Source organism: Gigantopelta aegis, chromosome 9, assembly GCF_016097555.1.
Source record: "Gigantopelta aegis isolate Gae_Host chromosome 9, Gae_host_genome, whole genome shotgun sequence".
NCBI lineage: Eukaryota > Metazoa > Mollusca > Gastropoda > Neomphalida > Peltospiridae > Gigantopelta > Gigantopelta aegis.
This window is the reverse complement of record NC_054707.1, coordinates 5,269,665-5,287,814: the sequence shown is the minus strand read 5'-3', so window position 1 is coordinate 5,287,814 and position 18,150 is coordinate 5,269,665. Positions and strand designations below refer to the sequence as shown.

Here is an 18,150-nt window from a genome sequence, read left to right as displayed (position 1 = left end):
AATGTTTGTACTAGGTTAAATTTCATTTTATCTCCTAAAATATAATTTTTTCGTACGTACGAAATTATTTGAAGACACAATCCAGTTTGGCCGTCTTACAAATATTAAGACGACCAGAAACATATTGAATATACAGATACTGATATTCTAAACAAGAAAATATATTTAATATATAAGTTTAATCGTAGAAATATTTTATTAGTCGGAAACATCTTACAATGCAGCAAACTCGGGAATGTCCCTTTAACGACTGTAACTATATATTAAATATATGTGCACCTAAAATATCAGTGACTGTATATTAAATGCGTTTCTGATCACCATAGTGTTTGCACAAGGTCAAAATTAATTTTTGTTTCCTAATATATATATATATATATATATATATATATATATATATATATATATATATATATATATATATATATATATATATATATTGTACGTACGAAATTATTTAGAGACCAAATCCAGTTTGGGCTACTTACCAATATTAAGATGACAAGGAACGCTTTGAATATACATACAGTCATATAATAAACATGAAATTGTAATTAATATGTAAATTTAGTCGTTTTAATACTATTTTAAACATCTAAATTTCAAACTGGACATATAGTAGCTATGCCCCAAATAGTCAACATAGGGTTAATACTTGGAAATGTTTTAATAATCCTATCTTCCAAAGCAACATTTAAGTCATCCACAAAATATACTCACAATATACGAAATAAAGGCTATTTATAAAACAATGCTATTTCCGCATGTTTACTCAAACAAAATGTCCACCAGTGCTACACAATTGCTGTAACAAAGACCGTGTTGTGTAATAGTGTGGTCCTTAGCCATATCACATGTCCGACACCATGTAGCAGTAAATGAGTTGAGTCCATGGCTAAATAAAACATTTATTCCTTTCTCCTCTGCCGGACGACTGCCACATAAAGCGTGCCAGTACATGTGCCAAAATATTTTAATCGAGGAACTGTCAGTATTTACAGACATATTGTTCAAGTTATTTTCAAGTAAAAGTACATGTAATGTAATACTCATTACCGATAATCTTTTTAAAAAGGTTGCATTGCCATTTCTGTGTCGAGTGGTCTGTACTGTTATACTTCATTGCTCAGCATCGTTTTCAAGTAGGAGAGAATAACTATGTTAACAGCGAGAGAAGTGTCTACATGAATTTAGTCGACAAGTGCTTGAGCTTTAAGAAACCACGAATGTAATTTCGCCTAAAGTGCGAAAGTCTTTACACCCTAAGCCTCGTTCTGTAGACAAAGACTTCTAAGGCTTGTATTTTTCTTTCCGTCATACATACGATATATATATATATATATATATATATATATATATAAAAATTAAGGAATAAATGTTTTATTTAGCCATGGACTCAACTCATTTACTGCTACATGGTGTCGGACATGTGATATGGCTAAGGACCACACTATTACATAACACGGTCTTTGTTACAGCAATTGTGTAGCACTGGTGGACATTTTGTTTGAGTAAACATGCGGAAATAGCATTGTGTTATGAAAGTTTAACCTAATAGATAGCCTTTATTTCGTATATTGTGAGTATATTTTGTGGATGACTTAATTGTTGCTTTGGAGGATAGGATTATTAAAACATTTCCAAGCATTAACCCTATGTTGATTATTTGGGGCATAGCTGATATATGTCCATTTTGAAATTTAGATGTTTAAAATAGTATTAAAACGACTAAATTTACATATTAATTACAATTTCATGTTTATTATATGACTGTATGTATATTCAAAGCGTTCCTTGTCATCTTAATATTGATAAGTAGCCCAAACTGGATTTGGTCTCTAAATAATTTCGTACGTACAATTCTTGTATTCCGTAGGCAACTTTTGTCCAGGCAATAACTATGCAATTCAAATAAAATGATGTCACATGATAAAGAAAATAATTGTGTTTCTTGAAAAAAAACCCACAATAATAAAAGAGAAAACGTATATGAATGAATAAATATTTAACGACACGTCATCATACAAGTATCTCGTCTATTAAACAAACACATTTTGTTTTAGGAAATCGCGCCATTGTATTCTTATTCCTTTCACCCCTCTCCCCCAGGTCAGAACAGTGAAAGGTCGCTCATCTTGTGAGTGGACATACTCAATGACTAATAAAATTAATGGCCACCTGTTTTTCCGATACCATTGCAAGGGACTCACATCTGTTGTTTTACGAGTTGATAACTCATAGTGTGTTGATGGATAGCTATTATTTATATGGACATATGCATATGGTTGACCAGAGAGAGCGACAGAGAGAGAGAGACACACACACACACACACACACACACACAGAGAGAGAGAGAGAGAGAGAGAGAGAGAGAGAGAGAGAGAGAGAGAGAGAGAGAGAGAGAGAGAGAGAGAGGCAGACATACAGACAGACAGAGAGAGAGAGACAGAGAGACACAGAGAGACAGACAGACAGCCATATATATGTATATATAGCTGTTTTGTTTAAGGACACCACTAGAGCACATTGATTTACTAATCATCGGCTACTGGATGTCAAATATAGTCTTAGAGAGGACAACCGCTACATTGTTCCATTAGCAAGAAGATATGCACAATAACACAGACAGAATAGCACATACCACGACCTTTGATATACCAGTTGTGGTGCACTGGTAATAACGGGAAATATTCCAATGGGCCCACCGACGGGGATCGATCCGAAACCGATCGCGCATGAAGCGTGCGCTTTACCACTGGGCTACGTCCCGACCTGTGAGAGAGAGAGAGAGAGAGAGAAAGACAGAGAGAGAGAGAGAGAGAGAGAGAGAGAGAGAGAGAGAGAGAGAGAGAGAGAGAGAGAGAGAGAGAGAGAGAGAAGGATCCAGCGACAGACAGACTGCTTCAGACAAACAGACAACCAGATGAAGAAAGAAAAAACACAAATATAGAACGAACGAGAGGGCTAAAGACAGTAGACGTGGAGATGGGATAGGTAGAGGGGACGAAAAAGACTATGAGAGTGAGGCGAAGAATGAATTAGCGAGTCTAGACATCAATTAAAACCTGCACAACGCAATACACTCAGGAGATAAACAAAACAGTTATACTTCTACCAGAGAGTACCTAATGTGGTTACTAAATATATGAGTAGAATAGAGCAAAATGAATGAATGAATGAATGTTTAACGACACCCCAGCACGAAAAATACATCGGCTGTTGGGTGTCAAACTATGGTAATGCAAACAAATAAAGTGATGATCAACATCAATATAAACACTCAAGGTTTAAATAAAAACAGTGTAAAGAACTGTGCAAAAATACAAATATCACAGAGATACTGACTTTTACTCAAAATTTCAATTTTGTGCTGTATTGGCCATTATCAATGAGAAAGTTACACCCCTGCACCACGGTGAGGTTACAGCACGCGCAGAGGCGGAATAGAGCATGCAACACATTTTTTAATTTAAATAACATAATACACATATATGCATATGACTTTCTGTCAATCTAGTTATCCATCCATCGATCCTTCTATCCATCTATCGATCTATATTTCGATCTATATAAAACGTGCGTGCATGTCCGTCTGTGTGTGTGTGTGTGTGTGTGTGTGTGTGTGTGTGTGTGTGTGGAGAGAGAGACACACACAGAGAGAGAGAGAGAGAGAGAGAGAGAGAGAGAGAGAGAGAGAGAGAGAGAGAGAGAGAGAGAGAGAGAGAGAGAGAGAGAGAATGTACGTACATCTCTGTACCTGCTCGTCTATGTGTGAAATCATAATTCTGATTTCTTAATTTTTAAGATTCTTCATTTCGCATCCTCAGTGATTATTCGATCATTTCTGCACCCATACCATCATGCATGCGTGGATATGTTGTTCGCAGAGGTTAGGTTTTGCTCGTTCAATTTCCTAGATATGTCTTCCCTCATCGTTGCCAATGTCTCATAATTTGCCCGTCACACTAATATGAGATGACCAATCTCAAAATTAAAGAAACCAGAATAGTGATTTTTATCATTAAATTCCTTGGCTTCGCTTTCTTGGATGTACTTCGTAATAGCCAATACTGTAACATCCCATTAGCAATCCGCCTACAGGCTCTCCGGTTAAGGCTTCAGTGAACACTATTGCCAGGACTTAAGTGGATGTGGCAGGTGTAATACCACGCGCATAGATGGCCTGTTTATCTCATCAGACAACAATATTCGAAAACAAATTTCGGCAAGGATATTGGCTGGAAAGAGTAATTTATGCAAGACAGATTCATTGGCAATCTGCATAACAACAAGTTCGATTGAAGAAGAAGAAGAAGAAGAAAAAATTGCATGGAAATAAAATAGGTCAGTGTAAAATGAATGACGTCATTGTGGATTTTGTCCCATGCGATACCGACAGCGTTTATTTCGCATGTGATTGGCTGGTCGAGATGGGTGGGATCTGAAGCGTACTGTTTTGTTCAGCTGGTTAGCTCTTATGTCAAAGTGATATATGCAAATGAGGAAGCGCACCCAATCAACGCACGTGTCTGTTTCATGTTGTTTACAGTTAATAGCATGGAATTAGATGACGTCGTTACGTTACAATCGCTTCTCTATTTGCCTGTGTGGAACAAAAAAAATAGATCACACGACAGCTAAAAAACCTTGTTCTAATGACCCTATTGCGTCACCATCGACACGTTCATTACGTTGTTAGGGATTATATGTTATTTGTCGTCTTGATCTTACGCAGATGTTCTCATAATGAATCACATCTGTCAACTCAACAAATAAAGGTGTAGTCTCATATGTGGCCTATTGGGCTAATTCGTGTTTCATCCAGTGCTCCATAATTGGTGTAACAAAGGGCGTGGTATGTACTGCCCTGTATTTGGGATAGAGCATACAAAATATCCCTTGCTGCTAATCGAAAAGACTATCGCATTGCGTGGCGGCAGCGGGTTTCCTATCTCATGATTTGTGTGGTTCTTAACCATATGAATATAACCGCAAATAAAATCTGTTGAGTGCGTCGTTAAATAAAACATATCCTTCCTTAACCATATGTCTAATGCCATATGGTCATAGATTTTCTTTTTCGGTCGTTCTAATCTTATGTCTAGCTTTACCCCTGAAACAGATTTCTGATAATTTAAGTCAATTTGTATCGTTAATAAGATAAAAAAGAAGAAAGAAAAAAGAAAGAAGAGCAGTAATGAAAATAACCTCATTTTAATTGATAGTTACATGAGCAACCGTCTTTCGTTACAGTTTGACGTCAGAATCCTACTATATGTAATAATATTGTCTCTTCTAGAATGTTTATAAAAATCCACTAGCCATGGGATCAGTGATTTTAAAAATTTACCAGCCATGGTATGTACTATCCTGACTGTGGGATGAGCATATCAAAGATCCCTTTCTACTAATGGAAAAATGTAGCGGCTTTCCTCTCTGAGACTACATCAAAATTATCATATGTTTGACATCCAATAGCCGATGATCGATAAATCTATGTTCTATAGTTGTGTCGTTAAACAAAACAAACCTTTTTTAGCATGTATCGCTATTTCTTCTTAGGTGGCTGTTAGGTCAGGTCAGGTCATAGGGTTTTACGTGCACATTCAGAACAAGCTGTTGTAGCGCACGCTTGTCATGGGCACAAGAGCCGGCCTTGGCCTGCTCCTCCGTCCATGACAGGAAAGGTGGGGGGGGGGGGGGGGACCGCCTGCACTGGCAGGTGCAAGGGAGCACCAGCAGCCCGACCAAGGTCGGTAGCAGGCGGGGGGTGGCTGTTATTTACGGTGTCCTTTTATAACAGACTCATTCGTTATTTTCGTGCTTATATCCAGTTACGGTTCAAGCTCGCTGTTCTGGGCATACAGTTCAGCTATATGGGCTGGCGGTCCAGGACAGAGGGATAGTGATTAGTTATAAGCGATGAGTGATAGAGAATTAGATGTGGTGGCTTTACATCTAACCACTGAATCGATAAACTCGCTCTAAGTAGGAGCCGGTACAAGGGTGCGAACACAGTACCTACCAGCCTTATTTCGGATGGCTTAACCACGACACTACCGAGGCCGGTTTATAACAGATGACAATGATTTTATATATTATTTCACATTTACTGTTGTAAGCACCGTTAACTTAGCTATTAGTGTAAGAGCACTTTAAGGAAAGCAAGCCACGTGGCTCATATACTGAAATATAGCGACACAAGTAAAACAGAAGTTTTAATTTGTATTTTTAAAAACTAAATACGGAACGACAAACTGCGCTGGTTTAGAAAACTTAAAAGGACCAGAATAACAGTGTGTCCCAATTTGTATCACTATTAACACACCGCGTTAAAAAAACATCTGTCGAATGTATTATGTGTGTTGCTACATGGCGTACCGTCTATTATAAAACACCCCAGACATTTGTCCATATGGAGGGGGCGGGACGTGGCCCAGTGGTAAAGTGCTCGCTTGATGCGCGGTCGGTTTGGGATCGATCCCCGTCGGTGGGCCCATTGGGCTATTTCTCGTTCCAACCAATGCACCACGACTGGTATATCAATTGCCGTGGTATGTTCTATCCTGTCTGTGGGATGATGCATATAAAAGATCCATTGCTACTAATGGAAAAATGTAGCGGGTTTCCTCTATAAGACTATATGTCAAAATTACCAACAGCCGATGATTAATAAGTCAATGTGCTCTAGTCGTGTAGTTAAAGAAAACAAACACAGCTTTCAATAATTAAACAATAAAATAAATCGTAAACTATAGGATTACACTGTCGCGAAAGTAACAAAACATTCCAGACCATTCCATAAGACGGTCACGGGTGTTTCTGTGCCAGAATACGCCTCCACTAAGCCCACTAACAAATACAAGATGAAAGTTAAAGTTTGTTTGTTCAACGACACCACTAGAGCATATTGCTAACTTAATCATCGGTTATTTTGTAATTTTTTGACACGAAGTCTTAGAGGAAACCCGCTAGGTTTAGTTTTTTTGTTTTTCTGTTTTTTTAGGGGGGGGGGGGGCATTAGCAGCAAAGGGTTCATCTATACGTATTTTCACACATGTAGGACAGCACATACTATGGTCGTTGATATACCAGTCGTGGGACATTGGCTGGGTTATGAAAAAAAAACCTGGGTCCACTGAGGTGGTTTGATTCTACACCGCAAGCATATTAGGTGAGCGTCCTGCCGACTGAGTTAGATGCCACCCACATACAGCCCAGACGCACGTCACATATAATATCTTATTAAGAATTTCTCTCCGTGTCTCTTTGGCTGCTTGCCTTTCTTTCTCTCCCTCTCTTCCGCTTCTGTTTCGTTCTCTCTCTCTCTCTCTCTCTCTCTCTCTCTCTCTCTCTCTCTCTCTCTCTCTCTCTCTCTCTCTCTCTCTCGCTCGCTCGCTCTCTCGCTCTATCGCTCTCTCTCTCGCTCTCTCGCTCTCTCGCTCTCTCTCTCTCTCTCTCTCTGTGTGTCTGTCTCTGTCTCTCTCTCTGTGTGTCTCTGTCTCTGTCTCTGTCTCTCTCTCTCTCTCTCTCTCTCTCTCTCTCTCTCTCTCTCTCTCTCTCTCTCTCTCTCTCTCTCTCTACTCTGTCACTTTTCTCTTTCTTTCTCTCCCTCTCCCCCCTCTCGCCTTCTCTCTCTCTCGTTCTCTACTCTGTCCGTTTTTTCTATCTCTTTTCCCTATTGTCTCTCTCTTTCTCTCTTTATATCTGTCTCTGTCTCTCTGTCTGTTTCTCTCTCTGTCTGTCTGTATGTTTGTTTCTTTCTCTGTCTCTCTCTCTCTGTCTGTCTCTGTCTCTGTCTCTCTCTGTCTGTCTCTGTCTCTCTCTGTCTCTGTCTCTGTCTCTCTCTCTCTCTGTGTGTGTGTGTGTGTGGGTTTGTGTGTGTGTGTGTGTGTGTGTGTGTTTGTCTCTTTCGACTTTTCTATCACAACCAAGTGCCAAAATCGCTCTATGTTACATATCAAAAACTGTCGTTGTTTATAGGTATTGAGATATTGTTAACCTAATATTATTTTCCAATTTTGTCTATCAATAGTTACGTCTAGCATATCAGTAGTTTTAGTATCGTTCTTCTGTCTTATTTTTAATGGGTGTGTTTGGAAGGTTAGGGATATGTGTCAAATTCTTGTCAGTGTGTTTTCGTGTCTAGTCTTATTACTGTGTGATGTTTTTCGTTAGTGGTCGTTTTGAAAGGTATACTGTTTGACACTAAGAGCTGTTGACAAATCACAATTATAATTAAGATGACAGTAGTGGCTTTAACTGTGTTACAGAGTGGTCATGCCATCATCCTACTTATTCAGTTGCTATGGCATCAAACACTAATTGACGACTACGTAATTGTTACGCCGTTTACAACCGCGCCTAAAATAATATCTGCAGATTTGTTAGAAAAGGTCTATCGCTTGTTGAAACTTGTCCCTGTTTGAGAGAAATATTGTCTTAATTCGTAATTGAAGTGACCAACCACGTACTGAAAGTTCAACATAGTCAATAGGTCCAAGGCGGAATTAGAAAAGATAAATAGATTAGTAGACAGATAGACAGACAGAGATAGGTAGATGTAAATATATAGATACATAGCTAGATAGATGGACAGATAGATATATAGGCAGACAGACAGACATACATATAGATAGATAGATAGACAGACAGACAGACATACATACATACTGGTTGATTGATTGATTGATTGATAGAGAGATAGATAGATAGACAGACAGACAGACAGACAGACAGACAGATAGATAATAGTTCGATAGCTAGATAGTAGATCGATAGATAGGCATACATACAGATATAGATATATAGATGTAAATATATACACACATGGATATATACATCATAGATAGATAGATAGATAGATAGATAGATAGATAGATAGATAGATAGATAGATAGGTCGGTCGGTCGGTCGGTCGGTAGGCAGACAGGCAGGCAGGCAGGGAGGGAGGTAGGTAGGCAGGCAGGCAGGGAGGGAGGGAGGCAGGGAGGTAGGTAGGTAGGTAGGTAGGTAGGTATTTATATCTATAAAAGTTTTAAAATCCTTTTTGGGATGATGTATTGAATGCATGGAAAGATCTTGTGCAAAAAACAGAAATTGAAACTTGCGACGAAATAGTAAATGAGCCGATATGGTACAACACACATTTTAAAAACAGGTCATTATTTATCCGCAATTGGTATAATAACGGTATAACACATATCAGAGATCTTTTATCTGAAACAGGATACATCATTCCTTTTGCAGAGTTAAAACAAAAATACAACATACGAGGAACCTTTTCAGATTACGAAAATGTAATTCATAGTATCCCAGAAAATTGGAAAGGCATTGTCCAAAAATTACAAGGACAGATAAATTTATATAATACTTTGTGTCCGCCGTATATGTTTTTAATGACAAAAATTAGTAAAGATTGTGGTGTATATTATAATATACGTTCTATGAATGTAGAAATGCCAATAGTACAAATCCGCTGGTCTGCGATAATAAACGATGATAACACCCCGTTAATATGGAAAAAGGTATATTTAACACCCAGATTATGTACTAAACAAATCGCACTTATAGATTTTCGATATAAAATTCTTAATAGAATAATAGCAACCAATAGCTTTCTATGTAGGATAGGGATTCGGGACGATGCACTTTGTATTTTCTGTAATGAGGACGAGGAAACGATAATGCACCTTTTTGTAAAATGTTCAAAAGTGACTTCTTTGTGGCGAAATTTGGAATCTAGGATTTTTGACGTAACGGGATGCCGTACAGTTATAAACGCTAGAAAGATAATATTTGGTATACAAACAGGACAAAAAATACTTAATCATTTAATTTTAATAACAAAAAAATATATATATATATAATGCTCGAGTAGCGAACATCTCACTATCGTTTCCTCGTCTTCTAGCCATGGTAAAGGATTATTACATGACAGAAAAAAATAATATCACAAATAAATTTGCAAGGGGACGACCATATTACAAAATGGTGCCTATTTGTCGCGGTATTAGAAGCCAGTGAATAAATATTCTTCTTCTCCGTTTTCTTTTTATTAAGGTTGATTTAATCAACTGGTTTTAATGCATTTATAATAATATATATTTATGCAAAAATAGAAGTCGTGGAAATAGGAGACCTGCGGTGAAATAGCCCATGTGTTCAAATACATGTTATACCTCCCTGAAACATCAGCTGTACATATCTTTTTACCTTCTTTTTTCAAATACTGTTTGTATTCAATGACGTGCTGTGTGTATAGTCTATTGTTCTTTTTTCTTGTATTTTGTAATTTATGTTTTACAAACTGTACCTCTGCCAATAAAAAGAAAAAGAAAGAATTAAAAAAAAAAAGAAAAAAAAAAGAAAAAACGAGTATATCTTAGATTGTATATTTCAGACGTTTTGACAGCTGTAAGTGACACGCACGCACACAATAAATGCACACAATAGACATGAATTTACGTATTGGTAGGACATGTGTTGAAGCCCAAAATGTCCCAACTGCCCAAGATGTCCCAATTGGTATTGATAGGAAATATGTTGAAGCCCAATATTTTCCATTTCCATGTATTTAAAACGTGTATTTTGTATATTTGACAGACGGAAAAAGCAAGGCATTAATACAAAGATTCACGCATACAAACGCATACAATCAACACACAGACAGGAACATGACATATTGCTAAAATATCTTCGAGACAAAATACATCACTAAAAATTTCAAATTTTGTCAGGAATCCCTTTTTGTCATGGTTATCTGTAATATAACTTCCGGATACACTACCTGAACAGTTTGTGATAGGGCCCACTGGCATAACCATCATATTTAACACTATTATATTAAATGAACTTGATGTTTTCTGATCTCTTTGTGTTTGTATCCCACGACGCTTTGATGCTGATTTAAAAACAAAACAAAATAATATTTATCTCACTAGGTGTACCCGACAGTTGAAACCTATTAGATTCTGTTCTGTAATGCCGATTATAACATATACTCTGTAACAACTAGCGTCGGTTATATAAACAAGATCAATGCAGCCATTAAAACACAAAAAAATACCACATACAAGTAGCAAAGGAAGCTTAAACCCTTTGTGAACAAGCAATACGATATCGCGTCTACACTATTATGGAATATTCATTGTCGTAAAATTCCTGATATTGGCAACTAAAAATAAATCATCACGATCAAGAAATATTCTTCACACACAAATATTCTCTTTGAAATAAATTGATAGGAGTCCTTTTGCAACACCTATTGTAATTTCAACCCATAGTATATTCGCTAACTGTTACAATATGTGGTACACTTGAGTTTTCTAATTCACTATTTTTATTCACAAAACGTACTTCAGTTATTACAAATGATATCACTCGATAACATAGCAACAAGCAGAGGGTGAAAAGCAGACAGAGACATACACTGAAGAGAGAGAGATCGGATTTGTTGCAGAGAGCACTGTTGATAAAAGAGAGAGAGAGAGAGAGAAAGAGTGGACAGAGAGAGAGAGAGAGAGAGAGAGAGAGAGAGAGAGAGAGAGAGAGAGAGACTGAAATACAGACTGACTGATTGATTGAAAAAAAGGGAGTCAAACAGACGATAGAGTGGGAGAGAGGCAGATCGACACATACACCAACGAGTCACATACGCACACACTGGCAATCTCTGGGCTGGATTATATTCCCCCAAACCAGTTTTGGTATGTGTATATATAGATATATGTATGTGTTGAAGGATGTGTGGATAGATGGACGAATGAATGGGCGGCTGGATCGAACCTCATCTCTGAATGTCTGTCATTGGTAATTTTCCCGCCCCAACCAACGCCCCAAAGACCGTGCTATGTACTGTTTTGTCAGAGGAAAAGGGCATTTAAAAATCCCTTGCTCCTTTTTTTGGTATGATTAGAGATTTCGACCTCAGCCAATATATCAATAAATACAATGTGCTTGGTATGTCGTTAAGTAAAACTTTTTTCTACCTTTCTATTCAGCCACACACAGATCCATCCATTTATCCAACCAACCATCCACCCATCCATTTATTACTTCAGAACAAATACGTCATATTTCTTCACGTCAGATGTCATTTTCCAATATCATTTCATTGCAGTACATTACATTAAAATAATCTTTGAAATATATCTCAAAAATGGATCGCTTTTCTACTGCACAAACACACAGTAGAAATGGTTATATGATAATAGTATAATAGTGAATTAATTGGGCAAACATTACAACCGGTAGGTTTTATGGCCACTAAAGATCTTGAAGTATCTCCTCCCTCTCTCTCTCTCTCTCTCTCTCTCTCTCTCTCTCTCTCTCTCTCTCTCTCTCTCTCTCTCTCTCTCTCTCTCTATATATATATATATATATATATATATATATATATATATATATATAATATATATTAATATTAGTCATTCTCCTAATACGGAGTGGAAGGGCGCTCCGACCCGCAGCAAACCTGGACCCCCCTGCTGCCCTTTTAGTTCTTTACCGCGACGGCCTGCTGCCCCTTTAGTTCCCGACCACTGCCTCGACTGACGTGAAAACACTTTTTTTCTGCCGACACTGAGTCAACTTTAAGACTATGCGGCTCATTCCCTACACACTTGTTCTTGTAATTAAACTTCGTTATACTTTTAATGTTGAGGTAATAATTTACATGAAATATAAATGACAAAATGCACGCGGGTTTTTTAATCTTTTATTAAAATTCGTGTTTGAGAATTCTGAAATGGAACCTTGCTTCTTAAGATTACCACCCTCTCCCTATATTCCAGTCTGGGAGAAACACCAATGTACATGTATATATATTATTTTTCTTTAATAAACGATATTAAAAGACTCGAAGAAGGGGATATTACAACTTCTGGATAAAATTTTGGTCCATTTCGGTGGTTCTTCGATCCATTTCGGTCCCTTTCCGTGTTTCGTCGGTCCATTTTGGACCTTTTCGGTCCATTTCGGTCATTGGTCGGGCCGGTGGAATAGTGCATATAAAAAGAGCCCTTGCTGCTAATCTTAAAGGGACATTTGTGAGTTTGCTGCATTGTAAGATGTTTCCGATTAATAAGATATTTCGACGATTAAACTTGCATATTACATATATTTTCTTGTTTAGAATATTAGTGTCTGTATATTCAATGTATCTTAATATTTATAAGAAGCCCAAACTGGATTTTATCTTCAAATAATTTCGTACGTACAAAAAAAACAACAACATTTTATCAAAATAAAGTGAAATTTAACCTAGTAAAAATATTAGAACGATCAAAATCACGTTTAATGTACAGCCACTAATATTTTATGCATTTTATGTAATTACAATCGTTAAAAAGTTTCTGTTAATCGATATCATTTTAAAAATTGCAGCAAACTTAGGAATGTCCCTTTAAAGAGTGGCTCCTGAAGTGGTGACAGAGGGTATCCTCTCTCAATATCTGTTTAGTCCTTGACCATATGTCCGACGCTTTGTAATCGTAATTAAAATGTGTTGAGTGTGACGCTAGATAAAACATTTCCGAGAAATAGACCAATGGGTCCACCGATGGGGATCGATCCTAGACCGACCGCGCATCAAGCGAACGCTTTACCACAGGTCTACGTCCCGCCCCTTCACTGAAGGTCAAATATCCACAAAGTAATGAGTTTAAATATCAAAGTTACAGTTCTCATACTTTATAAATAAGTCCATGTTCAGTAGACTTATAACGTTTTTTCGGGCCATCAGATACGTGGGTTTAATTCGAACATACTTTCAACCCCTGCCATTAAGAAAATGTCCATAGCAAAAAAAAAAAAATAATAATAATAAAATAAAATAAAAATCGAATATAGTCCACAGCAAAACAAAAATGTACCGTGGCGAATAGAAAACTCCACAGCATTATCGTTGGCATTGTCGATTGCAAGGTTAATGCCTCAGTCACAAATGCATCGTAAGTGGGTAAGATGCCCGTACGATGTGTGTTTTTGACGATATCGTACGAATACCCTACGGGCATCGATGACATCCTACGGACATCGTTGAGTTTTTGGCCGATTTGTGGCCATCGTTGTGTCATCGGAAACGTTTAATGCGGAATTAAAAAATTTTGAAGACCGTACGATTTTTAAAATCAGAAACCCACCGCAGACATATCGAAGGGGCACCTTGCGGCCTGGAGGTGACCTTTCGGCGGCCTTGGGGTGACCTTGCGGTATCTGGAGACATCGCAGGGAGGACACACGATGCCCCTACGATGTCTTTAAGATTTGATGGCCCGAAAAAAATATGTCAGCCCTAATGTGACCATTGCAAAGATTTTTGGGAGAACCCTACGATTCTTTCCCGATGTCGCGGACGCCAGGACGCCGTACGTTTACCCCGCCCCCACCGCCGGCGACCGGTGCATCTGTGACTGAGGCTTTAGTCTAGCAAAAACAGTTTTAAAAATCAGCTTACCTCAACAAAATTTTCATATTATTGTTTGAGTATGAAAAATCCACGAGTTTCGAAAGAATCAAGGTGGTTTTTCGCATTATTAATTAAGTAACTTGAAATATACGAGTTCTAATCGTACTGACTATATGTGGGTAATTCGGACATTTTCAGTATCCTAGTATAAATAGAAAAATAATTCATCTTACCTCAATAGAATTTCAAATCGTTGCTTGCGTATGAACAATTTGCACGTTTACAGAATCAACGTGTTTATTTTCTTAGTATTAATTTGTTTACTTGAAATATACGAGTTCTAATCCTGTTTGTGGATTTAACATTAAAAAGAAACCAGCTAACCTCGACAGATTTTTCAAGATGTTACTTGAGTATGAAACGTCCAGTGCACAAACATGAATAGAATTTTCATTGAAAAACACTTTGTATCCACCTACGTCATCCCTGTGATATTCGATTAACAGGTTTACTCCAATATCGTTGAGACGCTGTCGTGACCACATATTGACCAGGTATGTATTATTTAATACTATTTACATATAATGGTAAGTCCCGTAACATAATAAATAGATTACATAAATTACTTGTGGGTTTTTTATTTCTCTTATATTTTTCGTTCGCTCATAATTGTTACCACCATAATGAAAGGTCAAGTATTCATTTTCATGTTAATTAGAATAATCAACACGACAGACGCGTCGTTATATTCAAGTCGTAGCTCTGTACCAGGCAGTTAAAGGTCGAAGACCCTAGTTTCACACGTGGAAGTGGACACCAAGTGTGGTTAATCTAAGCACCTGTAACGTATTTGGATAAAAACACGATAGAGTGAAACGAGAACGTGTGAAGTTAAAACGGGGAAATACTGTGTAACAATAGTCTAGAGCTCGTCTACATAACCGTTACTTTATGTACGTGAGTTTTAAAACATTTTAGAAAATGCTTTTCATGGTTTACAAGATGACCAGAAACACTGGATCTCTCTCTCTCTCTCTCTCTCTCTCTCTCTCTCTCTCTCTCTCTCTCTCTCTCTCTCTCTCTCTCTCTCTCTCTCTCTCTCTCTCTCTCTCTCTGTCTGAAACCAGATTGGCTTTTTCTCTGTCCCAACCAATGTGCAAACGACCTGTTTATCAAAGGCCATGGTTTGTGCTGCGCTCCATATGGAAACGTGCATACAAATTATGCACTTGGTGTTGATGGAAAAATGAAGCGGGTTTCCTCTGAAGTATACATGTCAGAATAATCACATGTTTGACATCCATTAATCAATGCCGGTTGATTAAACAATATCTGGGGTTCTCTTAGCAAAATATATACAAGATCTATAAACTTGGCAGCTGTGGTGGCAGTACTCATGGCAGGTGCCACCGGTGGGACAGGATATGCTTACCTTTCGTGAACACCTGATATCATCAGTATTTTAACAGTGATTCACGAGTGCATAACCTCACAGCTATATTTATATCAATGATCGCTGTCCGGTGCTAGTTTTTATTTAGAAAACGTGTCTGACAATGGCATTCCTCTTTGGGCCGGTCAAAAGGATGTATTGTCCCGTAAAGGATCTCGTCGGGGGATAGGCGAGGCACTAGACAGAGATTCATGGGATCAATCGCTATTTTGCCAAATGCACATTCGTCTCTACATTGTGCAGAGATACGGTCTTATCACGAATAATGGTTTTGTCGTTCAGATCCAGTGTAAACTGTGAGTCAAACTTCCCAAAGTGGCTTCCATAGAATACAGAAGAAAACTTAATTTTTACAACAAAAGTCCTCCAAAAATATAATTTCCGTGTAAATAGCCAGCCCTCATTTCCCGCGGCTATATACACGGCCGCCGTATATATAGTTACTTATATGATAAGTGACAAAGATGGCCTCAGATTACAGTTATCTTCCCATTTGGATGTCCAAAATCCGGAAATTTGTCCACGCAAGTAGTCTGCTGTTTGACTGTGATTATTTCATGGCAGACATCTATGAAGTGGCAACTATTTGACTAAAGTTGACAGGGGAGTAAACATGTGTAACTTGTTGACAATTAAGACTTGTTTGTGGTAATTCTGGCCCATGCAAAAGTAGTGTGTTTTTTGTGTAAAATGGGTGTACTCCGGCCAGGTTTAGTGGGTGTGTTTGTTTAAACCAATATCCTGGGAGAAAGAGCTGGACAACAGGGGTTGTCCTTTTCCGGGTATGTGTCCCCCAGGCAGGCAAAGGTGCATACAAACATCCACGGGCCTGCTGATATTAATAAAAATGTTATAGCCACTAAGGCTATATAGAAATATATAAAGTAATTAAATGTGGTCTGTGGCCAGATGGCCGTCGTCATTGAGGTTGTGTTTATGGAATTCATATTTGTTCGCAATATTTAGCGCTAAGTGTGTACGGCAGTCGACTGGACCGTGCAAAGTGCGACATCGAGTAAGAACAAATAAAAGAAGGCAGTCGGCAGTGCAGACCAAACGAGGACAAACGATCGTAACGATGGGGCACTGTTGAAAAGGCCTTGCATATTATACTATAGATAGATACGAATGAATGAATGAATGCTTAACGACACCCCATCACGAAAAAATACATTGGCTATTGGGTGCAGATAGATACGAAAACATGGCACAGACGGCAGGCCAAAACAGCAAAGGACCTACAAAAGATTTTGATACATGTTTTGTTACAAATGAGTATTTCGTGCTGAAGGAGATCGATATAGATTGATTGTGAAAGTAGTCACCTCTCTGATTTTCACCTTTCGGTGTCATTTAGAGTTCACATTATATAGTGTTTTCACCAGCTTGTTTTAGCACGGTGTGGTGCCATGCTTCAATAATCTGGCATCAATCAGCGCCAAGCTGACCTGAGATTAAACAAGCCTATTTCAATAAGTAATTCTAAAATTGTCTTATAAAACACTTAGACATGTATTATTAATTTTTAAAATATGCCTGTAATATATTTTGCAGTTCATTTTTTTTTTAAAGCAAACACATTAGTTACATTTATTTTCGTTTTTATTGAAAAAAACAAATTGTCTTGAATTAAAACAAAAGTTCCCGTAACATGGTGAAAATGCCCCCATAGTCTATTACGCCTTTCCGAATGTCTATGGAAAACACTAGTATATAGGCTGTTAAAGTCAATAAAGTAAGTAAGTAAATAAAAAACAGTTGCTTTACCTAATGCCTATTGTGGAACTGTATATTGTATCTCTAAGACAACGTCTCTGGGTTGTTTAAAGTATTGACTTTATAATTTTGGCGCCAAAAAGTGACAAAAGAAATTATATCACCAATGATCTTATGTTTTAGACTGTGAAATGCACATTAAGAATTTGCAGGTTCATTAATTGCGAATCTAGTTTCGTTTGAGAGAAAAAAGATATCTGCCACGTGAAAGGAAGATGCAGGTCTTCTCCCATAATGAGTTCATTATAAAAGAGAATGAAGAAAACAAGTTTTTATATTTTAAAATGTGCTGCTTCTTTCTTTCTTTTTTACAAATATGAGTGGGGCTTTTTTTTGGTTTAAAAAAAAAAAAAAATTATTTCACATTTCTAACTCGAAATCGTACAAAAAGCGACTCTTCATAAAATGAAACAGGTTCATGTTAAAGCTGTCTATAACATAGCAGGCGTGTGTGTGTGTGCGTGTGTGTGTGTGTGTGTGTGTGTACGTGCGTGTGTTTGTGTATGTGTGT

The 18,150-nt window shown here is 37.6% G+C and overlaps 1 protein-coding gene across 1 annotated transcript in view; it reads right to left on the bottom strand.

The window, feature by feature from the left end:
* The window catches only part of LOC121380698 (cerebrin prohormone-like), a 32,232-nt gene extending 31,441 nt beyond the window's left edge, over positions 1-791 (bottom strand). Inside the window, exon 1 of the mRNA XM_041509649.1 lies at positions 721-791. The gene's annotated coding sequence lies outside the window, so the exon portion shown is untranslated. The remainder of the gene's footprint in view (positions 1-720) is intronic.
* Positions 792-18,150: the final 17,359 nt, after the last annotated feature.